Below are 8,488 nucleotides of genomic sequence, written 5' to 3' on the forward strand. Positions count from 1 at the left end.
CGCCCAACGGTGGCGCCAAGCCCTGCCGAGAGTAGGCTAGGCAAACACCCTCACATACCCAGCGAGAAAACCGCTGCTTAGAGAGAGCGCGGCCCCTGCTAGCGTCGCTATAACACACAAACAACTGTTGTGTGGAGCGGAACGCTGCCGAGCGATTCACGTACATAGCCAACGCCCGAACCGGGCACAGGAGATGCAACTCAGCCTCCGCCTCACTAGAATGAGGCGGGGGGTGAAAAGCCTTAAGCACAATATCCCTCGACCGAAAAGAACTATTAATGTTCTTCGGGAGGAACGCAGGATTAGGTCTGAGCAACGCGAAGGAGCTGTCCTCGTTTAGCAACAAGCAACTCGGGCTGACAGACAGAGCGGTTAGCTCACCGGCCCGCTTGGCAGAAACCAAGGCCAACAAGAGCGCCGTCTTAAATGACAGGGCATCCAAAGGGGCCTGGGAGAGAGGCTCGAAAGGATCCCTGGACAATCCGCGCAACACGGTGGGGAGATCCCAGCGTGGTGTAAGCACGCGTGAAACAGGCCTAACCCGTCTAGCCCCACGCAAGAATCTCTTGACCAGTGGATGGCTGAAGATCGGTCCACCATCACAGCCTGCATGGCCAGCCGAAACGGCTGCCGCATAGACCTTGATAGTGGAGAAAGCCAAACCTTTTTCCAATAAGTTTTGCAGAAACGAAAGCACGCTTCCCACCTCGCATTGAGATGGGACAGCGTGGTTCGTCTCACACCAATTAGAGAAGGCGCACCACTTCGCCGCATAGAGGGAAGAAGTAGAAGGCGCACGAGCACTCTGAATAGTGTTGATAACCGTCTCAGGCAAACCTTTGCCCTGCAGGATCAACCTCTCAGGAGCCAAACCAACAGCCGTCCCGAGACATCGGGCTGGTGGTGCACCGTCCCGTGGGCCTGTGAAAGCGCATCCGGCCTGAATGGTACTGGCCAAGGCGCCGACCGCGAGAGCGCGGCCAGCTCTGGAAACCACAGAGCTGAACGGTTCTCCGGGGCCACTAATATCAGGGACAGTCTCTCCTGTCTGACCCGTTCCAGAAGAGGAAGGATCAGCTGGAGCGGGGGAAACGCATACAAGAGAGCCCGCGGCCAAGGTGTGTGTGCCAACGCATCTACCCCCAACGGGGGAAGATCCCGAGGGCTGAGGGAGAACCACCACCTGCAGTGCGTGTTCTCCCGGGACGCGAAGAGGTCCACCTGCGCTGTCCCGAACCTCTGCCAGATCAATCTGACAATGTCGGGATGTAACCGCCACTCGTCTCGGCGGGGACCGCCTCGAGACATGAGGTCCGCCCCAAAGTTCTGGGCGCCCGCGATGTGCAGGGCTCTCAGACTGCGGAGATACTGATGAGCCCAAAGCCAGAGCTCGACCGCCTTTCGGTGGAGAGCAGGGGAGCGGACTCCCCCCTGTCTGTTGATGTACGCCGCCGCCGACACGCTGTCTGTCCTGATCAGAACGTGGCGGCCGCGCACCAGGTGAAAGAAATGCAACAGCACTTTCCTCACAGCGTCGAGTTCCAACACATTTATGTGTGCTGTAGGGGGCGTGCGCCACTCGTCTCCGACCGAGTGAGAGAGGCACGTTCCTCCCCAACCCGTCAACGAGGCGTCCGTGAAGACCACTACGTAGGACGCCACCCTGCCCAGTGGAACACCCTTGAGAAGGGCGGAGGGTCCTTTCCAATATTCCAGGTCTGGCGACACCGAACGGGGGACGAGGAGCATCCTGAGCTTGTGTCGCCTGGGGTCCAACCGTTGGCGAGCAAACCACCGCTGGAGTCTGCGCATAAAAAGCAGACCCAGGGGGACCACGGGGTGGGCAGCTGCCATCAGCCCCAACAGGCGCATGGTGGACAGTGCGGTCACGTTTCTGCGAACGTGAAAACGGGAGAGCGCCGACAGGATGGCGTCTCGCCGAGGAGGCGAAAGCATCGCAGTCATGGTGGCTGAGTCTAGGCAAAGCCCCAAGTAGACTGTCTGCCGGCTGGGGAGCGGGGAGCTCTTCTCCCAGTTGATGGCAAAACCCAGGAAGGAGAGATGGTTTATCACCAACATGGTGTCCCTTCTCGCGGTCTCTTCTGAGTTGCTCAGAATAAGCAGATCGTCTAGGTAGAAAAGAATCCTCTTTCCCTGACGTCTGAGCGGTTCCAACACCGTCTCCACACACTTCGAGAAGGTGCGCGGAGCCAGGGAATAGCCGAACGGCAGACACTGGTACTCGTACGCCATCCCCATAAAGGCAAAGCGGAGAAACTTCCTGTGCGCCTGCCGAACAGGGACGTGGAAGTAAGCATCCTTGAGATCCAGGGATGTGAACCAATCGTCCTCTCTCACACACCGGAACAATGCTCCGACCGTGAGCATTCTGAACTTCCTCGTGGCAACGAATCTGTTGAACACGCGAAGATCCAGAATAGGTCTAATTTCCCCTGATTTCTTGGAAACCAGGAAGTAGCGGGAATAAAAAACCTAGGTGAGACTCGTGGGGGGGAACGACAGTGATGGACCCCTTTACCAAGAGACGTGCCACCTCTGCTGCAAGACCCGTGCTCGCAGCCGGGTCCCGTAGCGTGGTCTCCACCAACCCCATAAAGGGTGGGGGACAACGCTTGAACTGTATGGGATGGCCCCATCTCAACGTGGTGTCCAACCACGATGGCAGAACGCACCGCTCTTGCACGCATAGCGGTTGGAGAGAGGGTGAGCCGACAGCTGAGGAAGACCGTCCAGGAATAACCCGTATTCCTCTGCCCCTACCGCCTTCACACTGCGTGTGAACCATGGGGGGCTCCCCATGAAAGGGAGGAGGCTCAGCGAGCGTAGGAGACGTACCACAACTAGCAGTTGTAAAAACAACGAGCTGTCTAGACGTCGCGCTCGTGCCCGCTGAACAGGGAGCGAGCCGTCCGGCCGCAGCACCTGTCCGCAGGCTGTAGCCACAGCGCGCGGACCCATCTCCTCACCTATAATGTGGGGAACCAGGAGACCGGTACAAGCGGCCGTATCCACGGGCTCGTGCAACGAGTCTCTGATCCGTCCACGAGGCTCCAAGGGACGCCGCTTCTTAGAAGCAGGTGAACCAGAGGCCATGTGAACACGCCGTCCGACCGCCACCCTACAGCCACAGGGCTGAGAGGGGGGAAGAGGCAACATGGAGGAACGCACCACAAGCGTAGGACGCAGGTGGCCTGAGGAATATCGCTCTTTAGGTACCATGTAGCCTACCGCTGTTCGGCCGAACGGTCTTTACTTTTTCTTTTTTTTTTATTTAATAGGGAAAGAAAAAGTAGGAGCAAGCTTCCGGAACTTACCGGTCCGTGGCGCTGCTCTACCCGGCTGCTGCGGCACCGGGGCAGGAATCGGAGGCGGCCCCCTGGAACACTGGGACCGGTCTGGACCCCGCCTCCTCCCAGCCTGCTGGTGGGAGGAGCACGTGAGAATCGCCCCGAACCGGGAACGATTCTCACGGACTGACTGCTGGTGCGCGAGCACCTCGGAGAACCGGGGACCAAATAGGCCATCAGGCGCTAGTGGACCCTGGACGAGGCTGGCCCGCTCTCGTTCCTGCACCGCAGTGTGGGAGAGCCATATGACCCTTTGAATCATGGTAGCCCACGCCATATGCCGGCCGGCCGAAACGGCTATCGGCTGGCATAGCTGGAGGATGGCGCTGGAAAAAGCGGGAAACCGCCAGCCATCTCACGGCTTCCTCCGGGCCGTAGGCCTCCCTGTCAGCAAACAAGGAGACCATGGCAGAGGAGAGCAGGGCGATGTTGTTGACCGCCGTCGCGGATTGTCGGCCTAACGTCCGTTAGGCCGACAATCTGCTTCTGGAGGCGGTCGGGGGGCAGCGGCTTTTCGTTAGGGCGCCATCCGGCGCCCGGACAGAGAAGCGCTGCCAGTGGAGGCTCCAGGCGAGGGATTCCCCTCGCTTACCGGAGCCTTCAGGGTAGAAGGGTCCCCACCTGCAGCAGTAAACAAGTGCTGCGCAGGCGGGAACAAGGGGTAACCCGCCGGGAAGCAGATGGGGTGCGAAAGCACTCGCCCTGCATATCGTCAGATACGGGGGCGAGAGGCGGGGCCGGCATGGGAAACCCTTTGATGGCCGCCGCCTCACCCATGATCTCCCCGCGACGGTGGCGGTTGTAACCCGAGAGCGGGAAAAACCGGACGCCGAGTCGCCGTCCATGGAGGCGTCGTCGTCGGCGTCGATGATGCCATCGCGTCAGGTCCACCGCAGGGGAAAAGAAGAGATGCCTGGAGAGGATCCCCTCTTCAGGCAGCTCCCGGCAGGCGACACAGGAGACGGGGGCCGCCATAGCAGCCTCGGCGTGGTCGGTGCCGAGGCACACAGAGCACGCCAAGTGCCCATCACCCGGTACCAGGGAGGGACAGGAGGCGCAAAGGAGTCCTGAAAAGGACCTAGCTCCAGGAGCGCTCTCAGGTGGCCCTGAAAAGGGGCCGTTTGTCCGCGGCCTCGCCCGAGCCGCTGCCACCGGCTCGGGAGATCCGTGTTTAAGTCTTCATCTTCTTCTTAATAGTAGTTCTCAATTTCTCGCTGATAAGCACAAGTGCTGAAAGAAAAGGGAGGATGAGCGACGGTATACACCGCGTTATATAGACACGATACCGTGGGAAATGTGGGCGGTGCCCACGCTGATAGGTGCATAGTTTGAATTTTCAGCGCGCGCAAGCGCGCGCACGGGACAAGCCCATAAGGCGAAGCCTAGACGGCGTAGCCTACATGAAATAGAACATTGCCATTTTGTGTTGAATGCGTGTGGACCTGGGGAGATATCTTTCAAGGTAATTAAATCTTACCAAATATGTCACTGTTAGAGTCAGTCACTCTAAAATACTAGTTTTAATTTGCTCGTAAGGTTGCGCAACATGTTTATGTCGAGGTATTTTTTGATAGTTTATTCTAATGTGTTAAAGTTCGCTGTGGTTACTATTCGCTGGCGTTAGCTAGGCCTAAACAACTTTAATTTAGCTCATGACTCATTCACGAAATTAGGGAATAAAGCATGTTTTTCTATCGTGTGAAAGCGTAGTTGACTTTCCTTAGAACTATGAAGTGAATTGGTGTAATTCGCTGGGGGGAGGGGGAGTTACTAACTGCATGCTTAAGCAACTCAAAATGTTGGCGCATTTTTTGGGATATATTCACTATACAACGGTGGGGAAAGTCGCTGGTAATGTCTTTATTTGTTATGCTGCTATGCCTGGTAAAACGTAAAAACGTGTGAGTATATTAATTGGGCCAGTGAGAATTTTGATGGTCCTGTCTGTAGCCGAGGGCTCTGTAGGCGTCACGTACACGCGGCAATGGCAGCTAGCGTTTAGCATTAGGCTAATATTAGCATCGCTGGGTAGCAAAGGCATTCATAGTTTTAGCGGTTTGGTCTTTACCAGCTATACCTAGCCTTCCCCAGTCATTGTAACGGACTGGGTATTATGTAATGTTGTGTTATGTGTTTTCCTCTGTTAAAATAGTTTGTTTATGTCCATTTCACGGGGTTGAGTTGTTGGGATTCCAGAGAGTTGGTGGATATGTCATAGGCTGTAGGGTCGTGATTGGCTGAGAACCAGGAAACGTTATCGTTGTTCTGGCGAGAGAGCTAGGCTAAAGTGCGATGCTAATATTGGCCTAATGCTAAACGCTAGCTCCTATTGCCGAGTTTTCGTGACGCCTACGGAGCCCTCGGTTATAGACAGACCGTCGCCGTTCTCACTGACCCAACAGTTTATTCGATGTAGTTGCTTTTGCGTTGGCTACAGCCCACAGTAGCCTGTGTATTAATTGGGAAATAAATCGCCAGAAAACCCCAGTTCCGTCTCGTGGCATTTTTAGAGGGACGCTACAATGTAATGTTTTCATTTCATTTTGTTGTGTTAAGAATGTATTATTTTTTAAGGTCTTGATGTCTAATTACCTTAATAGAGCCATATTAAAATGAGAAATGAGGGAGATTTTTATTTAACTGTTGTATGGAAATGTTTATTTAAGGGTAAACTTGTTCTGTAGAAACTGTTTGAATCATAAAGTATTTGTTTTAGTTTTTTTAGGTATAGGTAATTGGTGTTGAGACAGTTGGGTTGAGACGGGCTTCTGCTTCAAGCATTGTTCCTAAGGCTCTGTAGAAATGGTGAGTATTTAAATGCTTTATTTGATTCACTTGACTTATTTAAACTTAATAGTATTAGAATGTTGCTGTCAATTTATGAAAATTAATCTTAATATTTTGGTACTGTGTGATAACATTAGCCTGCAGTAATATACTTTCCTGTGTGATTTATTAGGTCCCCATTCAACAGTTTAAAAGCACCATGAACAATGAATTGCATAAACTACAATAAAGAGTAACTGTGAAGCATGTTGACCGATTCTTTTAGGAAAGCTATATGGATGTATTTGGTTGGCTGGCCTAACATTTTCCCCTCTTTCTCTCTTTCCAGTGATGTGGCAGTGTAAGGGGTGTTCCGTTGCAGTAGCTAGTAGGTCTTTACTTCTTAATCATTATAAACTCAAGCATCCACATTTTGGGCGCACCATCCACTATCCATGTACATTTAAGACTTGGAATGCTTTAATTGTACACCAAAGTAGAGTTCATTCAACACAAGTTAGTCGGACTCAAAAAGAGTTGGTTACTTTCAGCTGTCACTTATGTAGATGCAAATTTCTATCTAATGAAAGGGAATACTTTATTAATATCAACATACATCTGAGGAGAAATGAAATTGTCTCTGACATGTTTGTTGGCTGTACTTTTCAAACCAATATTTATGGAACGTTTATGTCTCATAAGAGAAACCGACACACACCTCATAACCTAACTGATTTTATTCCTGGTATTGTGTTAACGACTACATTAGCATCACCATCATTACATGATTCTTCAGCTGATTGCCAGGATGAGGAGTTTGTGGAAGAGGAAGTTTCTGTTGCACCCCTAGGTTTGGAAGAACAATACAGACCAATTTATATATTTTAAATATAAGATCATTAGAAAATGAAGTAATCAAATGATTGTCTTATTTTTTTTTTCAGATAAATGCAGAATTTAAGCGCATTACCACCATGCCCCTGCAATCCAGATTTCTGACACAGCTGGATGTAAGATCTGACAAACTTCTAAAGCTGTTCGAAAAACGAGGAGGACAGATAGGCAAGCGTCTTGAGAGAACTTTGGCCCCCATGACTCAAGTAAGAATGAATTTTTGGGAAATAAAATACTGAATTTATAGAGGAAAAAGGATTCCAAACAAATGTCTTTCTCTTCTAATCTACATGACCTAGGAAGATTACGTTGATGCAGGGCGGGAATGTGTTCTCAAGTGGCTGTGTGTGTACCTCAACGAAGACCCAGCAAATCTTGTCAGGGAGTTCGTGGTGAGTGAAGTTATTTTACCGATTTTGATATTTTTTTGAACACCAAAATGCGTATTTAAAGGGGACCTATTATGCTTTTTTGACTTTTTTGACCTATAAACGTTGTTATGATTGATAGTCATGTTAAACCATACTTCTCCGCCCCCCTCCTGCCAACCCAACTCCGTTGTGATTGGTTACCTTCCTTGAAGCGCGCGCGGGCAGATTTGACCAGGCATATGGGGGCGTGGCAGGAGTGCCTCTACGTAGATGATTTCCCGGAAATGTGAACAAGTGAATCGCAAACGTTGTCCCGAGTGTTTAGCGCTCTGCACAGCCACCCCAGACTGTCAGCAGGGAATACGTCGAAATGCATGTACGTCATTATTTGACACTTGAGTATGGTTAAACATGACTATCAATCATTATAACAACGTTCATAGGTCATAAAAGTCGAAAAAGCATAATGGGTCCCCTTTAATGAAATAGATCTAGGCTACTGTACTGATGCAAATTACGCAACACACTTCCGTTGTGTTTAGTAACATTTATATTGGTTGCTCGACCTTAAGGTCTGGTTAGTTTAATTTTTGCTTCCATTACATGACACACAGGTGAGTGCTTTATCCAAGTTAGAACCCTCTCGTGTTTTATCGGCACAACATTATATAGGCATTTTAATTTGAAACATGTACAGTCTGCATTTAAGTTTAACAAAGAGAAAAGGAGAGGCTCACAGACTAGTTTAAATTATTTAAAATGAAAAAATCTTCTAAATAGCACTTTCATTATAATTCCATTGTCAATATGATTTTGGTTTTTTCTGACTCCGATTTATTTGTGATTTCACTGTTCAGGCAGAGGACGAAGCCACCATCAAAGAATCGATTGAGGACACCACGGTGGGAATATTTGTTGTGAAAAATGATGCAACCAGTGGTCCAGAGGACTTGGGGATTGTCCTGGAAGGCCTGCAGATAATGCAAGGACTGGACAACACTGCATTAGCTGCTGCCATATTGTTTGGCCTAATGTATGTATTGAACCTCAACTACCCTCCTGAGCTAAAGAACACGTTTGAAGTGCGCC

Source organism: Gadus chalcogrammus, chromosome 15 (genome assembly GCF_026213295.1).
Source record: "Gadus chalcogrammus isolate NIFS_2021 chromosome 15, NIFS_Gcha_1.0, whole genome shotgun sequence".
Classification (NCBI taxonomy): Eukaryota; Metazoa; Chordata; class Actinopteri; order Gadiformes; family Gadidae; genus Gadus; species Gadus chalcogrammus.